Here is a 19,540-nt window from a genome sequence, read left to right on the forward strand (position 1 = left end):
TCAGAAGTCACAAAGGATTAGATCAGGTGATCAAGGAAGTCATGTAGTGGGAAATGCATGGCTGATCATTCTGGCTTCTGTGAAATGTTCTCAGAAGCCAGAATGATCATGATATCTCTCAGTAGTAACTGAGCAGGTAACAGGACCTGATTGGTGAATATCCTGAAAGAATGGCCCAGTGATAACTGCAGCTGTAAACCTGCAGTAGACAGCATCTTTGGGTGAATGCAAAAAAAATTTGTTGGATTGCATGCAGGTTTTGCATAACCCATACCAGCAGTTCTGGGTGTTCACAACTCCATTCAGGTGAATGTGAGCCTCACATCTCCATGCAGCATCCAACTCCACTTGAGGAAGGAATGTTAAAGCTAATATCAGTCAACTTTCAAAGTCCCGCTGGTGCAACACAGGTGCAACTCCTGTGTTAGGCTTATCTTGGATATGTAGAAGTGCAGAATTTTCGAAATAGTTGTGTAAGGAAAATCTGTGTGTGTCTTGATACAATACGTGCACTTCAGGAACCAATGCTGTTATTCATGGTCTACTCCACAACAGCAGTAGCAACATCATTCATTTGTTGTGAACTGATTGTTTGTAGTCTCTGCCAGGGCAACTCTCAGTGATTCAAAATAGCTAATCATTAATCACAGAGCACATAGAGATAGTGGACTTTGTCGTCATTTTCAGGCTACAAAATTTGCAAAGTGTAACAGCATTGCAGTTGTTTAGGTAGTACAGCTTCAAGAGCAAAGCACATTGGGGCTAGGTTATTGTCATTACTGTGAACTGTAATAATAACCAGAATGAAGGGAAAAATCCCATGTCATGTCCATCTTTTTAAGCCCTCCTGGCATCTACCAAGTTGTGTGATATGCAAATTCCATGTATTGGGTGTTGTAAACACCCCTAATAGTGAATTTTGGAGGTACTTTTTTTTTTTCTTGGATATCTTTTTTTCTCATGATGTACAATGTATTCCTGCATAGTTTCAAAGCATTTGGATCACTAGATGTCTAGAAGCGAAATTAAAGTATTCCTTAAACAGGAATGCTTTAATTTTGATCACCCTGTATTTAGTGAAGTTGATATTAACACAGCAGTCAAATTCTTATAAGTTATTAATATCAATAGATTTCAGTGGAGTTAAGAGACTCATTGTGGGAAGTTCCACTCTCACATGCATAGCTCCATACCTCGGCTTAAATGCATTCACTGTCCCTGCACGCACGCACGCATGCACACACTCAGGCAATGCATTCCAATCACCTTCATGTAAAAAATCTACTCCTCACCCTTTGCTTACACCCACCTTATACAGCTTCCAGGAATGGTCTCTCATTCTCCCCCTATCTCAAGATATTCTATGAAAAATCTCATCCATGTTAATTTGATAATTACTCCTTGCCAACTTATACGTCTCGATCATGTCTCCCTCTTCCTTCTATCCACTAAGTTCTGTTATTTGCATTCTCTCAATCTGTCCTCATATTCCAAATTCCAGAGAGCAGAAACCAGCTTAGTCAATCATTTCTGAACCCTCTCCAACATTTCATCACCCATTTGAAAACCTGGCAACCAAATCTGCACACAGTAATTCATATGCACCCTGATCAAAGCCTTGTACAATGTAATCAAAACATCCTTACTTCTACATTCCAAAATGTCCAAGAAATTTCAAGTTCCTATCCACCATCACCCCCCAGAGCTTTCATCTATTCTACCTCCTCTAAAATATCCCCATCAATCCTATACTCTACATCCCATCTCTGTTTCTCAAATTTTAAACATTACATTTTGCAACATTAAACTGAAATCCCCACACACTTACCCATTCAGACAGTCTATTTAGGGCCACTTGCAAAACTACAACATCTGCTCTACTTCTCATAATGCTCCTCAACTTTGCCCAGTTCTGAATCCTTGTCATTACTAGCTTCTCCAACATTTTAACAACAACTCCAGGCAAACAGATTAACCTATAATTTGAAGCCTTAGTCTTATCACCTCCTTTATGAAGCAGAACACTTTTGCCATCTTTTCACTCCTTGGGAACCTGGGCTAATTTTAAGACTCATTTTAAAAATGTGAGCTAAAGCTGTTGTTAACTTCCTGGAACATTCCCTCAAGACTAGTGGTGATATACCATTAAGTCCCATGGCCTTGTTGACATCAAGTTTACTCAATTCCTCATATATTTCCTGCTCGCTCACCATTATTGGTTCCTACCACATTCCTACTTCTGTATAGTTCTGCATTATGTTGCAATCACAAGGATGGAATACTTTAATGAACTGCTAATTAAACACCTCTACTATATCCTTCTCAGTGGTTATCATTCTGACATTTTCACTGACCAATATCATCCTTCCATTGACATTCTTCCTTCTACTGGCCACATATAGAAAAAACTATCTAGGATTTCTTTTAGTGACATTTGCTAACTGCTGCTCATATCACTCCTTTGCTATCCTTACTAAGTGAGTCATCTTCCTTGCTTGCTCTTTATACTTCTCATATAACTGCTTATCTCCATTCATCTTGTGCTGCCTTCACAGTGCTTGCTTTCCCCCCCCCCCCCCACCCAGATTGCATGCTTCACCTCTTCATTCATTTTACACCTATCCTATCTTATCTCCTGACTTTTTGAATACACTGTCATTGCCTCTGTCAGATACTTCCTGAGTATAGAAGTTGCATTGATTTCTTTCCCATGCAATTCCTCATTTCATATTACTGCAGGCTGCCTCCTGAGCTTGCCTTAATCACCTGCCCTATAATTCCCCACATAACCCTTTCTGCTTTAAGTCCTAATATGGCTGGCCGCCACCCAAGTGATCACTTCATGGTCACTTTTACCAACTGGAGGAAGATGTGACACTTCATTTACAATAATATCCTCTGATTAGATAATCAAATCCAAGACCCTTGATCCATATGTGTCCTCTGTTACATCCTACCTTAAGGAAGTTATCCCTTAAAAATTCAAGAAATTCATTCTCTTTGTTTCCTGATGCTGTCTCTTCATTCCACTCTATATTACCATAATTGAAATCATCCATAATGATCATCCTTTTCTTATTAGTCAGACCAATTTGTCTAAACATTTCCTTCTCACTGCCTTTCACATTGCCAGTTCTATTACACATTACTAAACATTTCATCCTATCCACCTCCACTTCATACCATACTGCTCAAACTGCTGTCAGTATTTGCTCCTTGCATCTCCACCTTAGATGGGCACAACTTCTCTGCCATCAACAATCACACTCCTCCTCCTATTTTGCTTTGTCTGTCATTATGAAAGATTACATATCTCTCTATCTCTATTCCTGTCAGCATGTCATCCTTGTTGAGCCATTATACCAAAAAGTTTTGGGTGAATGAACTCTATCAATGCTATAATTTCATTTCCCCTTGCTTTGAATACTTCTAGCATTTGTAAACATACATACTAGCTCCTTCTGTTACTATAAGAAGTTTCTATTATATAAACAGAAGATATTTTAACAGGTATATTAACATCGGGCTAATGACTTTGAAAGATCCTGGAAGAGTGGAAAATAAAGTTATTTGCCAATGCATTATATTTTAGTAATGTAAATAAAGGTCAACACAAGTTTAAAAAAACTTAAAAGATAATAAATTATTTTTTACTTCTTTTTTTTTTTTTGTTAATATTTCATCCATGTTTACAATGACATTTGTTGGATCCTACGTCGTCTTAATCTATACTTTGGATCCGACATGATTACTATTACGATGTTCTTAATTAATTGATAAGTTGTGAGTTGATTTCTAATTCAAATATAAAGAAAATTTATATTTAAAGACTGCGCCACCTTATATCTGAATTAGTTCAAGAATTGAAGATAAACCAACTCTCAACTACCCTTCCTTTATATGTTGTTATTATACATACTGGCTGAGAATATTTAACTTACTTAATTTACCCGCTTTGGTTCGAATATTTTATGAATGGTGCAGTAAAAGAGATTCAGGCAAAATACAACCTTTGATTAACAAAAACAAACATTTAATTTTAGAATCACAAATTTTACACTTAAGTTCAAATCAGTAATTAAGATATCACAAACATTTTAGCTTCTCTGATAAGTACAATCATACAAACTCAGACAATGGTAAATCTGTTATCTCTAGTACAGTCTTCTCACAGTTCCTTTTAACTATTTAATAAAGTTCCTTAATGATCCTTCACATCAATATCTCATAGTTCTTTAAGTTTCAAATACAATAAAAATTGCAGTAACACCTCTTCACAAACAAACACTTTTAATTTTACACTTCAGCTAATTCTCTGCAATAGTTACTGTTAGTATAAGGAAATTCTAGGATGAAACTCACTTCTCTGTATAGAAATATTAAAGGTTGGAATAATCTTACTGATAATCTTCCTTCTTCATAAACTTATACGTAAACACTTTTTATAACTGTAAACACTTAAACAGTATACGGCACTCATTAAAATAAATCTTCTAAACAATAACTGAATTAATCATCGGTCACAATACACATAAACAAACGTTATTGTATAAAGTACTACTGATCACTCATGAAATAAGGCAACACACAATAATTCCTTAACTTGAGGTTTTATATGCACAGTTGTTCACTCTACCGGCATTCAATTAATTCTTTAGACACTACAGTTCTAAACACAGCTAATGGTAAACTTCAATTTTACAGCCTCTATTATTCTCTAGTTACTCGATGCTTTATTTCAAGATTCTGTGTGTCCTTTACAGGTCAGCCTTGAAATTATATCTCAATTCAAGTATCGCTAGTCTAATTAATAGTCTCTCAGCTGTTTTCCGTAGCTATAATTGTTATTCTACAACTTATTAGCTAACTGCTTCTCGACTAGTAGACTTTATTAGCTGCTTGAGTGACTTGCTGACTCGCTATTATCACACTTTGATTGCCGAATGCTCAGATTCCAACCTAATGCCAATTCTCTCCTTTCTCTCTCTGTCTCTTAATTAATTAATAATTTCAGTGTTCATCGCTTATATATCCGTTCTTCCCGCCTAAATTATTCTCGTGATTTCTTTCTAAAACTCTTTTCAATGAACCTTCTCCTCACATGGTGTTCCAAAACATGCTCGCTCACTTACATACGCCTCCATGACAACCAAACAAAATATAATAAAATTGAGGTATTGCATAACACTAAACTTCTACAAATAGGAATAAATAAAGAATATTTATGTTTCAATTAATGCGCAGTTAAATTATCAAATACAAGTTCTTATAATATTAATATAGTAATGAATAAAATAGCCTTAATAATATTTAATACAGTCTTTTCATTATTAATACATATATCTTTGATTAATTAATTAAATATTAGATAAAATTAAAGGTAGTTATATGAATATTAAATTATAAACAAGTGAATTACATTAAATAATGTTTACAAGTCTAGCCTTTGTGATGGAAGATCATGTTGGATTCTGAACCAAATAATAATTACTCTAATCTCTACATAATCAGAATCCAACACATTATTAGGGAGAATTAAAAAAAATAAAGGAAAGAAAGAAACTGTCAAACAACATTCATGCTGACAATTGTCACATAGTTTACACTTCCTGCAGTGAACAGATCTGCTGAATAAATAAAGTTGATGCTCACTATAACAAATTTGTATGATTCACAAGAAACATAGCATTACATTCTGGGAATTTGGATGGATCTTTTCATCAGTTTATTGCAGTGAATTGTTTTGTTATAGTAGATTTGGCTGCAGTGAGAGTTTACTGCACATACAAGTTGCATATATCATTTAAAAAATGCAACTAGTCAGGATTGCTTCCTAGAACACGGATATTGGTATGCAATCAGAGTAGATGAAATTCAGATGGTGTAAAGTTTCACATATTTCCATCAGACAATTACATTTAAATATACTTCAGTTGAGTAACCAAGGCTGATTCCATTTAACTCTGTGGCTATTTTTATTGCAATGGGAAAAGAGGCAGATCTTTAATATTCCAGATATTTCATGTAATCTTGGTATTCCTAGATTCTGACGTCTGCAGATTAGCCTATTTGTCGAAAACAACATCACCGACAAGAAAATGGCATTCAATTCATACCCAGTAATATTTTTTGCTGTCAGATATTCATTTGCTATCTTGCAGAATTTTTTTCTATTCTTCTTCAACCTGTAGTCAATACAGATCTTACAAGGAGGAAGTAATTTATTTATTTATTCAATTTATTAGTAAAAAGAAATCATCATAATAAAGCTAAACCAACTTTTTCTCGCATTAATTTGATTAAATATGTAACAGTTTGGCCATTTATAGAAGATGACTTAAATGTACTGTCAGAAGATTGTGGTTTGCTTTAACAGTATAGTGCTTACCATAATTTTTAATATTATAGTTGTAACAAAAGGCATATGAGAATTACTTATAGATGAAGTCATCATCATCAAATTCCTGCCATATACCCTCAAAGGGTGTACAGGATATAATAGTACTACATGAAAAATTTACATCATTACTAACTTCCTATCTACAATTTTCCTCTAAATAAGTCTGTTACTTGTCAAGACTCCAACATTATCGGATCTTATATTTCTATCATCTAAGGCACTTTGTACCATATCAATCCACCTATATCTTGGTCTTCCTCTGGGTCGTTTTGCTGTCAACCTGGCAGAGAACACTTGTTTTGCTAATCTTTCTTCACCTATTCTGTTAAAGGGACCATACCACCTGAGATTAGCTCTGCTAACACATTCCTGGATGCTGACAATGTCAAGTTCTTTCCTAATATCCTCGTTTTTAATATGATATTGCCATTGATGCCACCTGTTCACGCCTCTAATCTTTCTCAAGGCTCTCATATCTGCGGTCTCTAGTCTTTGGTCAAGTGTTTTACTTCTGACCCAGCTCTCAGATCCATAAGTTAAAACTGGTTTGAACACTGTCTTTATACAGCTAATTTAGTGTTCTGACTAATTTCCCTCTTATTCCATATGAATTTATTCAGTTGACTTCCCACCATACCAGCTTTGTTGATTCTGTTGTCTATTTCCATATTTAATTTACCATCTTCACTAAAAATTTAAAAATTGTGCCTAAGTAGCTGAAAAGTTTTTCTTGTTTTCAAAGGAACTCCGTTCACAGTTGACATTTTCATTGTCTTTGTCTTTTTATTGCTGACCTTCATACCATATCTATTACAACAGTTATTCAATTTAGTCGGAGAATCTTGCAGACTTGTAGTGGATTTATTTTGAAGTATAACATTGTCCGCATAAAGCAAAGAGCTAACATTAACATCTCCAATTTTGATTTCATGTTTAATGCCACTTTCCTTCGTAATGTGATCCATATAGATAATGAATAACAGAGGGGATAATGTACATCCTTGTCTGACACCAGATTTAACATTAAGCCATCTTCCTGTACTTCTTTCAATTCTAACTGCTGACTTACAACTCACATAAAGACTAAGTATGCTTTATATAATGCCCCATGGACACCATATAACTGTAGCATATTGAATAGCTTCTCTCTTATGATCCATATAGATAATGAATAACAGAGAGGATAATGTACATCCTTGTCTGACACCAGATTTAATATTAAACCATCTTCCTGTAATTCCTTCAATTCTAACTGCTGACTTACAACTCAAATACAGACTAAGTATTGCTTGATATAATGCCCCATTGACACCATATAACTGTAGCGTATTGAATAGCTTCTCTCTTGGCACCTTGTCATATGCCTTTTCCAGATCGACAAAACTTAAATACAGATCTTTGTTATATTCCCATGCTTTCTCAACTATTTGTCGTAAAGTGAAGATCTGATTCTGACAGCCTCTATTTGGCCTGAATCCAGCTTGTTATTCACCAAGCTTTTCTTCCACAATTCTTCTTAACTGTTTCTCAAGTATACTTGCATAAATCTTGCCAGGAACACTCAGTAGGGAAATACCCCTGTAATTCTCACATTTAGTTTTATTTCCCTTTTTATATATGGGTATACTATGAGAGCTCTACTCCAATCATCGGGAATTCGTCCCTCTGTACCGACTTTCTGAACTATGCAGTGCAGTGCAGCCACTGTAAGACGTTTATACCACCATACTTCAGCATTTCCACATTTCAAGCCTTTGATGGCTTTTTCTACTTCAAGTATGGATGTGTATTCCTGTGTGTATGCCTCTTGAGTACTTTTTTACCACTGTGCTATCACTGCTTGTTTCATTTAGCAATTTTTCTAAGTAATTACTCCTTACTTCAAGGATATCTTTTTCTCCCATTTTCATGTTACCTTTATCATCTCTAACTCCTTTTACAGCACTCTTTCCTCCATTTCTAAGCTTTTTCAACAACCTCCAGAATATCTTACCACCTTCTTGATATTTATTTTCTGTGTTCTTGCCAAAGTCCTCCCATGACTGTTGTTTAGCTAGTTTTCTTACATTTGTCTCTGTATTCTCTAAGAGCACAAGCTGACTTATATGCCAGGAACTTTTGATATGCTTTCTTCTTTTCCTTCACTGCCTGTTTAACTTCCTGCGTCCACCATGGAGGTCTGATTTTTCTATCCTTCTAGACAACCTCACCACATGCCTCTCTGGTTGAATCAGTCAGTGTTTTCTTCAAGGCTTCTCATTGAATCTCCAAGGTTTGGTTGCTGTTCTCAAACTCTTTCATTTTTTCTTCAATAATCTTTGTTTATTTTAGTCTACAGTTCACATCTGAGAGCTGCTCAACTTTTATTCACTTTAAAAACTTTCTTGCATGTTATTTTTTTCAATACAAAATTAAATTTTATCCTGCTCAAGACTAAATAGTGATCACTTCCAATTTCAAATCCTCTGTATGCTCTTGTGTCCTGCACCACGGAGAAAACATCACTTTGAACAATAACATAGTCAATGAGACTTTTCTTATTTCTTGCCTCTTCTCTCCATGTGAATTTATGCGCATTTTTATGTTGGAACATGGTGTTAGTAATAAAAAGTCCATGTCCTGAGCAGAAATCCAACAAATATTTGCCATTATTATTATCTTTGCTCTTTTCTCCAAATTTTCCCAAAATATTTTTGTATGTCTGACAATCATTTCCTACTCTGCTATTTTGATCCCCAACAAGCACCAACTTTTCCTTTTTCATTGTGTCAGTTGCTTTCTCTAAAGCATCAAAAAATTCCTCCACTTCTACCTTCTGTGGGAACCATAGTCACAGGTAAGTCTCATTGTCCAGTTCCCCATTCTCATATTTGCTGACATCACTCTACTTGAGACTGCCTGCCATTCAAGAAGATTAGCATCGCATTTAGTGTTGAATACCATGGCTACTTCTTCTTTTCCTTGATTGGTATTGCCTGAATATAACATTTTGTATTTATTGCTCAGAAAGATCTCACCAGTTTTTGTCTTTTTTGTTTCGGTCACCCCTATTATGTCGATCTTGTACTTATCTAATTCCTCATCTAGCTCCATTTCTTTGCCATTCAGCCTTCTTATGTTGATAGATGAAGTCATCTAATTAAATTTTTAGGATCCACTTATTTTATGCAAAGCAAAACCTCCTCTGGCAAATTTATCCTTTCCAGACCTGCACGTTCAGCAATTCTGTAAAATAAAGTCAGATCCATCTTGAGGTAGAGTCAGATTTACCATTGCTCTGCAATCAGCAGCAAACCCCTCAAAGTCAGTTTAATCAGTTTAAATGCTGTTAGACCAAGTAGAATCTTAGAATACCTCTGCTGTAAAAATTATTTTTATTCTTCATAGTCGACACCATTTTTTTATGGTCTTCCTTAAGTGCACAATGAAGGTTTTCTGTTATGTCTTATATTCACTTTGATATTCACATTGATTATATTCACTCTCCAATTGCCATCCTGCAGAATTTCTTTCTGTTCAACTTCTGGTCACTACAGGTCTTACATTAAAAATGACACTGATTTCAAGAATAAACTTAAAAATCCAAGTTTGAATGATACTATAGTAACAATCTCCTTTGATGTAGTCTACACTTATTCCATTTCACTTCTAGAGGAGGCATACCAGCATGTGGAATTAATTTATTTAAATTTTCAATTACTGCAGAATCTTTAACTTGGCAAATTAAGTTATTTATAGAAATTGAAGCAGGTATGAACTGTCCTATATCTCCTTCATGCTAAAAAGAAGGATGGATAATAAAAATTTTATTATCCATCCTTGTGTTTTGCTTTGTTTTGTTTATGACATCTCTGCAGTGTGGTTACACACAAAAATCTAATTACTGTAATTTCTAAACTTCATGTACAAGTATGTGAACTATATATACTACTATGTGAAACGAACTATAGTCTACCTGTTCTTCCATTATAAGCCACAACTTATTCCATTATTCCACAATTTTTGAGAGGCGGAAAATTTGATGTTATTAGCAGAGGCTTATAACATCCAATTTTCTGCCTCTCAGAAATCTTTGTTTACTGACAGATGCATCCATTGCAGAAGATAGCCATTATCAAAATTCTTATGCACTGATCTCATTCCATCTTTTCTGAATCTCTGCTATTGGAAGAAACAGACAGCGTTTTTTTTTTTTTTATCATATGACACCTTATTATTATCTTGTGACAAGTAATCCAAACTCATCAAGGGATGGCACTCCACAATTTGCTGTCTGTCTCCACTTTTCCATCTACATACAGTGACATTAATCACCATAAACACACCGTGTGCCATTTACTACCTACCAAGTGTTTTTTATTTGTAAATTATGTGAGTTATCTAGCTGATTTGCCTGTAGGCAGGATGGAAAACTCAAGTTTCTTGGAGAAAATCCCTGCTACCTTTGTATGAGATTGCAAAACTAACTTTCATCTGAAAATGCTCATGTAAATATCCGTCTCATCACAACGAGAACAAAATGCTGTTCTTTTCAAATTGAAGGGTCTCAGTGTCCCATTATTGTTCCCTTGCATTGAGGAGCCATTAAAATCAATATAAAAATCACTGTGTACTGGATATGATCAGGCTGCTGTTCAAAAAATCCTATCCACAAATCTCATACTGAACCTGATTACAATGAGATGACAGTTGCTATTCCCTACCTTAAAGGTACATTAGAATGAATAACATGAGATTATCACAAGTTGAATCTATATTGCCCTCAAACCATTCTGGAAACTGCCTTCTTTGCTATTTTCTTTAATCTCTTTTCTGAGGTTAAATTATTACTCTTCTTCACTAGAAGCTTCATGTGCAAAAGACTGAGGATTAGAAGGCAGAAAAAAATATTATTTTTAAAAATTTTGTTAATAAGAATAGGTTAATTTGTGGTAGTTACTTGTTTCTTTGAGTATGTGATAAAATATATTGTTTAGCTCTTAAGAAAAAGTTGGTGATATTATACTGGATGTTGTCAGTATTGTAAGAGAACAGTGCTAGTTGTTATTATTATTAACATTTGACTTCCATGGAGTCAGAGACTCATCATGGAAGGTACACACTATTGCACATAATTCATCCAACCATGCATTAAGCTGATTCAATGGGTCTACACCCACAACACACTCACGCAATGCATTCCACTCACCAATCACTCTCCATACAAAGATCTTCATCAGTGAGTAACTAGACCAATTTATTAATACCAAAGGGTATAGCGAAAAGAACTTATATACTCTGCTATACGAGTTGTCCAAAAAAGGTGCACCCATTAAGTTACTTAAATATATATGAAGAATATATTTCATATAAATTTATGAAATATATGATGAAGCCTTAATAAAGGCTGAAACCGGTCTGGGTAGTGACCTCCCTACCATAATGTAAAAACACATTTCCTAGGAAATGTGTTTTTACATTATGGTAAATACCAAAGAATAGCGATCAGAACTTTCCCCACTTTTGCAACGAGTTGCCGTGTTTGTACTACGTTCTAGAACTACTTACATTCAGCTCATGCTAGTATTCGCTGATACTTTTATAGTTTTTTATACTATATTCGGCATGAAACTCTGATTCCAATCTTTGAGTTTCTTATTTGGTTTTAAAACAATGTGGGATCTAATATCCCCTTAATTTAATTAATATTTATATCTCTGAAATGAAGCCTGTTGGCTCTTTATATTTAAGTAACTTAATGGGTGCACCTTTTTGAACAACTCGTATAGCAGAGTGTATAAGTTCTTTTCGCTATACCCTTTGGTATTAATAAATTGGTCTAGCTACTCACTGATGACGCCTCAATAAAGTCTGAAACCGGTCTGGGTAGTGACCTCCCTACCATAATGTAATAACAGCATACACTTCCTAGGAAATGTGTTTTTACATTATGGTAAATACCAAAGAATAGTGATCAGAACTTTCTCCCACCTTTGCAATGAGTTGCCCGTGTTTGTACTACGTTCTAGGACTACTTGCATTCAGCTCACGCTGGTATTCGCTGATACTTTTATAGTTTTTTATACTATATTCGGCATGAAACTCTGATTCCAATCTTTGTTTCTTATTCGGTTTTAAAACAATGTGGGATCTAATATCCCCTTAATTTAATTAACAGTATAGATGGCTAATGAATAACCAACTCTTATTTAGAAGTATTGGTCAAGTGTTAATAAACTATTTAATCACCAACTGGTTTCGCCAGTTATTGCTGTCAGCTTCTTCTGGATACAATACTTCTAAATAAGAGTTAGTTATTCATTAATCTCAGTGGTCAAGAATTGTAACAATTTCAAGTATAGATGGTTATTTTCATTCTAATCCTCAGAAAGAATAGATGTAGTGATAAAAATGAATCCTATATTTTAACAAGAAAATGTCTGGCTTGAGATTTCCAGCAAAATATTAGCATATTTGGGGTTTATTCCTATGTAAAAAAATGTATCTTGATCGTAACAATCAAGTATTGAATAAAAGAAAATTCTCCTTGAAAAACCAAAAAAGTGAAATTCGTAATAGTGCATCATGGTATAAACAACAGCAAGAGAAAAAAAAAATATATATATATTTATTAAACTTAGTAATATTTCACTGGTTTTTACCCAGCATCTTCAGAGCCAAAATTACAATTGTGAGAAGCACACAGTCACTCAACTAAAATGCTAGAAACAATATAATTTGTAACTGTAAAAAGTGTTAAGTTGTGTAGTGTCAGAAAGAGCTCTGGAAAAATAAGTGCTATTTTGAATAATAATTGGCAGTCTTTCATAAATTTTAGGGTTTCATTATTTATTTATGAGAACGAAGTGTGCCTGAGTGATTTTTGGTGTGAATTCTATCAGAATTATTAGTCTAAATTGCCATTTTAAATATCACACAATGCCGGTCAGGAGATCAATGCGCAGGCCTCGACTGGTGCTACTGGGCGAATGCTGGGAAAGCCAAGTAGCATTGGCGACATAGACTTTTCAAAACTGATTCGATGTCCTAAGTGCGATATGTATGCATGGCGGAATGTAAGAGATGTCTTTGTGGAGAGGGAGAGAATGAGTGAAAGACGAGAAAAATATGGAGATGTCTTAAGTGCGATATACTGTTGGACCATGATACACAGATGCAAAACTGACTGAAAAGATAGATAGTGTACATGAAAGAAACAGAAATGAAACGAAAGATAGAGAGACTGATGGAGTGAAAGAATGCAGGAATATAGAAGTGAAAGCGAAAAACCAAAATGAAACGAAAGCAAGAGAAACTCAGGGAGTAAAATAATGCAAAGATGTAGAAGCAAAAGTTACGGAAGAAATTGCGAAAAATGGAAGTGAAACGAAAGTTGGAGAAACTGAAGGAGTGAAAGTTAGTGATAAAGGAGTGAAAGAAAGTATGAATAAGGAATAGGAAATAAAGTGCGGCCGAATGAGAGGTAGCAAGATAGAGAGTGAAGTGCAAGATTTAATGAAAGATATTGGAAATGAAAAATGAAATGAAGAATATTTTGAGTGATGTTAGGTGTCTAGTGGAAATTAATGAAAGTATGCAAGAAATCAGAATGAAAGAACAAACAGTAAAAGAAGTGATGAGTGATTCCAGGATAGCAGCATATGGAGACTCTATAATTAGAGGGCTAGTTACTGACAGAGTCCATAAGGTCTTATCTTAGTGGGAGAATGAGCACGTTAATTAAGAGTTGGACATGAGGAAGAAACGAGCGAGAGAGTTAGTTGTGATTGTAGGGACGAATGATCTAACTGGACATAAGAAGGATGTGAGGGCAAATATCAGGAAGCTATTGAGAAGAGTGAAAGATAACAGTGTAGTAGGAAAGAATGTCAGTGTGTTACCTAGGTATGATGAAGATGAGCTGTGACGGAGAGCCAAAATCATGAATGGTATGTTGACGGAGCTGTGTGAGAAGGGAGTGGAGTTTGTGGATGCATGGCATGAGGGAAGAATGAAATTATACAGGCATGATGGGTTGCATTTAAATGGCTTTGGAGTGAGTGTGCTGGAGAAAGTGTTACTGGATGAAAGTATAGTGTGTGATGCGTGTGAGTGATCAGAATGAAGAGATGAAGTGAAAAATCAGGAGAGTGGTACTGAAGAGACAGCAGCGCTTAGCAGTGGAAACAGTAGTAGTGAAAGGAAGAACTGGAATACAAGAGGAACAGGGAAACGGGAGGAACTCTGGTGGACAGGGAGACATGGCATAGAGAGAGTGAATGTTGAAAGTGGCAGTGACTGTGTGTATGAAGATGGAGTATATATTGCAATGTTGGTGGAGAAGTGGAGACTGAGCAGGTATATGTGGTAAACAGTGATGCAGGTGTAGTGAAATCACAACCAACATATGGCTTGGATAGGACTGGCTATAGACCTAAAAATGAACTGTTGTGTTTGTTTGCAAATGCCAGAAGTATCAGAAATAAAGGGAATAAAATGGTTTCAGTGATTGAGTTTTTTCGCCCCCAAATCATTGGAATAAGTGAAACATGGTTGAATGAAGATGATATCGTAACGGGAATAGAAATGGAAGGTTACGGTATTTTTCATGAGGATAGAAAGGGCAGGAAGAGAGGGGGAGTGCTGCTGATGATAGCAGGGGAATTAAGTCCATATACAGTAGACATGAAAGGGGGAAATAGTGGCAATGGTTATGAGGCAGTGTGGTGTACCGTGGAGGTTGAGAGGAAGACATATTTAGTTGGATGTTGCTATGGGCCTGGGAAGGTGGTGATTGAAGAAATGTATAAACAACCTGGATTAGTGAACAAAGAAAATGTAATTATTAGGGTGATTTTAATTATGGCGGTATAGATTAGAATGAAGAGATAGCATTTGGGAATAAGGAAAGTGAATTTCTCAAGTTCTTGAGAGATAACTATTTCAGGCAGCACGTAAAGGAAGGCAGGCGAGGATTAAGAGTTCTAATCTGATCATTTCATCAGAGGATGTAATTGTTAGAGGGGTTTCACATTTTCCTCCAGTTGGTGAAAGTGATCATGAAGTAATCACTTATGTTGTGGCTGGTCATATGCAGGCTTTTGCAAAGAAAGGATATATGTGGAATTATAAGGCTGGTGATTATGACAAGCTTAGGAGACAACTTTGAGCTATAACATGGAACGAGGAGTTGAGCGGTAAGGAAATAAATGCTGTGTGGGAACTTACAAAGAAATACATAACATCATCAATGTATGAATGTATCCCAAAGGCCAAAAGGCTGGATAAGGTAGGTGTAAAATGGATGAATGTTTAGCTTAAGCATGAATTAATCTGGAAAAAGAAAGTACTTTGGAGAAAATGCAAGATGAATAATGGTAATCAGTCACATGAAGAATATAAAGAACAAGCCAGGAGAGTGACTCAGTTTGTAAGGAAAACAAAAGTAGAGTATGAGCAGAAATTGGCAAATCAGGCTAAGAAAAACCCTAGAGAGTTTCTTAAATATGTTGCAAGTAGAAGGAAGAATGATCATGGAAAGATGAAGTTAAGGGATGAAAGTGGTAGAATGGTAACTGCTGCAGAAGACATTGTTGAGGTATTCAGGGATCAATTTATAATGTGTTTCATCCTGATCAGGGTGTTATTATGAGGAACGTAAGTGTAGAGGATAGCTTAATTGTGAGTGAGCAGGAGGTATTTGAGGAAATAAATAACCTTGATGTTAAGGCGATAAGATTTGATGACATATCATCACACATCTTAAGGGAATGTTCCAGGGAACTGGCAGGAGCATTGGCATGCCTGTTTAATGAGAGTTTTGCAACTGCACAGATTCCCAATGAGTGGAAGGAGGGTAAAATTGTTCCACTGCATAAAGGGGGTGTTAAGGCTGTAGCTTCAAATTATAGGCCGGTCTGTATATCTGGAGTTATGAAGGTTCTGGAGAGAGTGGTGAGAAGTAGGATACAGAAATGAGTTGATACCTTTATTTTACCAGCATGGGTTTGTTAAGAGGAGATCATGTTTCACTAACTTATGTACTATAACAAGATGACAAATACCTTGGACAAGGGAGATGCATATACAGTGGTGTACTTGGATTTTGCAAAACCTTTTGATAGACTGCCACATGACAAGCTCTTAAATAAATTGAAAGAGATAGGATTGAATAACAGACTTCTGTGTTGGATCAGTGAATGGCTGTCAGATAGGTATCAGAAAGTTGTGTATGGGGGGGTGCAGTATCTCGAAAGAGAAAGGTCACCAGTGGTGTGCTGCAGGGGTCAGTTTTGGGGCCATTGTTGTTCAATTTGTATGTTGATGATATTGGGGTGGGTTTAACTAGTGATATCCAGCTGTTTGCAGATGATGCAAAACTGGGGAGAGCAATGCACAGTCAGACTGATGTTAATGCCTTAGAAGAGGACTTGAATAGATTTCATGAATGGGCAGGTAAGTGGAATTGTCAGTTCAATGTTGCCAAGTGCCTTTAACAGAAGTAGTGGATATGAGAGATCTAGGAGTGATGGTGAACAAGGACCTGAAATTCAGGGGCCACATTGCATAAGTTGTGAAGACATCACACAATAATGGCAATGATGCAGAGAACCCTGACATGCAGAAATAGAGAGGTTATGATTCCATAGTACTGCCTGCAATAATCCATATGACGTCGCCAGGTTTTCATGGTGACAAGGATATGTTGGAAAGGATACAGAGAAGATTCACAAAGGTACTCAGTGGTCTTTGGACCACTGAGTACCTTTGTGAAGTTGCAGAGCCTCGTGAATAGTAGGAAGGGGGGGGGGGAGAATATGATTGAGACATATAAGCTGGTCAGGGGTTGTCATCAGGTAGACACGGAAGAGATTTTTCATAGAATGGGAGAGGGGGAGTAGAACAAGAGGCCATTGCTGGAAACTGTATAAGGAGGGTGTGAGCAAAAGAATGAGATACAGGTTCTTTGCATGGAGGGTAGTTGGTGAGTGGAATGCATTGCCCGAGTGTGTTGTGGAAGTGGACACGTTGAATCAGTATAAGACGCGGTTGGATGAGCATTGTATGCAATAGTGAGTATCTCCCACGATGAGTCTCTGACTTCATGGAGGTCAAATGTATATTATAATAATAATAATAAAAGTAATGTCCTAACACACAGTGACTTCTATGGGCTAGATAAAGGTAATTTGAAGAAATCAGACTCTCTTTGCTCTCAGAATCACTATTTTCTAGATCATTGGAAAATTAATGCAGCTATACATGTTGGGGAAGGGGAGGTTCTTCATAGCCTTCATAGAGGCTAATTTCACATTAGTTGCTTTATCCCATAATGCAAGGCACATATCCTTACAGACATGTGTAATGCTATGCATTATGGAAAAGGCAATTGATTTGAAGTCATTAGCCTCTATATGCAAGCAGCCTAGTTGTGAAGTTACTTCACACAAACTTTTGTTTGCTTTTGCTTGGATAAAGGATGAAACCAAGAATGTTATTTCTTGGCATCTTTAGCTTTCCAAGTGAAAAAAAACTTTCAACAACTAGCTCTAATCCAGAGTATTTTAGTTAGTTTATTTATTTAGCATATGACATAATAAAAGAGACACATGACATCAAAATATATAATGCGTATTTGTGTAGACAAGATAAATGAGACAGGTAGTATATATGTACAAATAACTAGTAAAGATATAAAATTTAAATTTAAAAAAAAAAAATGGAAATTCACTAAAATTTTAAATATGGTTTAGCTAGCCATTCAAGAATTGAAGGATCTCTCTCATAATTGTCTCTCAGGTTACCAGGATAGGCTCTTACTGCAGTTTCACAATGTGCTGGATGTTTGGTTTGTGGCCCCACAGTCACATTGGGATGTAAGTGATCTTCCCCACTTGCGTAAGCTGTCTGCACAGATACCATGTCCTGGGCATATCGTATTTAAGCTTTTCCATAGGTGACATGGAAGTTTTTGGTTGGGAAGGATATATTCTTTTAAGATTGATGGCGATTTTTCCTTCCATGTTTCTAGCCATTTCGAATTAACGTTGAAATCGCTATTTACAAGTTCTTCAGCCAATATTAATGCAAGCCATCGGGATTTAAGGTGGTTTATACTTAAATGTGGGAGGTCGTCATGTATTGGTAATGGTGTTATTGTTTTTATTTTTTTGTACTCTTTTACGAGAGCGGCTTATCTGCACAAGTTCTTAGTGCGATGTTGCTCAAGTTTGGAAGCCAGTAGAGGGAAGTGGATTTGACACAGCCTGTTATTGTCCTCATTACTGCATTTATTTGTGTGTCAGTTTTCTTGATATGTGGACTGTTTAGCCGTACTGGTGCAGAGTAGACCAGGCCCAAGGAGAAGCATCATAGTGTAGCAACAGAAGAACCCCATGTAAAACCTCACAGTTTTTTTATGATATTATTACAGGTTCTGATCTTTACCGAGATATTCTCCAGGTGTTAATTGAACGACAGTGTTCTATCCAAAGTAACACCCAAACATTTAGGGTGTTAAACACAAAAATTTTCCTAAAGTTTCCTATTTGTTAACTTGGTGTTTAGATGCAAAGAGCCAATGTCGGTCTTATTGAAGTTGGTGTTCATATCCATTTACAAAAGTATTCCCCAATGGTTCTAAGGTCTTGGTGAGAATATCTTCAGTTATTTCGATGTTCTTATATTGAATGGTGAGTGCTATATCATCAGCATAAGCAAATTTTCTTCACCTAGTTGTCGGTAGGTGAGATATAAATATATAAATTATTTACATATTTATTTATATAAATATGTAAATAATACTGAGCCATTTTGGAGACCATTGTTCAGCTTTTTCTTTTTTGCTCATTTTGTTTACCAGTACCACATGAAAGAACCTGTCAGAAAGCATGTTACCAATAAATCGTATGATGGATTAGTATGGTATGATTTGTATCAGCTTGTATAGCAGCCCCTCTTTCCATATGTGTCATATGCTGTAGTAAGGTCAATAAAAAGAACAGAAGTTTTCAAACATCTCTGTAAGCCTGCCTCGATATTGGTAGTAAGGCTTAGTATTTTGGCCCTACAACTACTTCGAGGCCCTAAAGCCTGCTTACTCACTAGGGATAAGTTTGGATATTTTTGAACTCAATTCTATGAAAGAGGAGTCTTTTGAGG

General features: G+C 35.9%; 1 protein-coding gene across 1 annotated transcript in view; it reads left to right on the top strand.

The window, feature by feature from the left end:
- Positions 1-19,540, top strand: part of unc-13 (protein unc13 homolog) — a 1,156,644-nt gene that overhangs the window by 526,852 nt on the left and 610,252 nt on the right. The window lies entirely within an intron of this gene.

This window comes from Typopeltis vanoorti, chromosome 3, assembly GCF_054136105.1.
Source record: "Typopeltis vanoorti isolate ZY-2024b chromosome 3, IOZ_Tvanoo_1.0, whole genome shotgun sequence".
NCBI classification, from domain to species: Eukaryota; Metazoa; Arthropoda; class Arachnida; order Uropygi; family Thelyphonidae; genus Typopeltis; species Typopeltis vanoorti.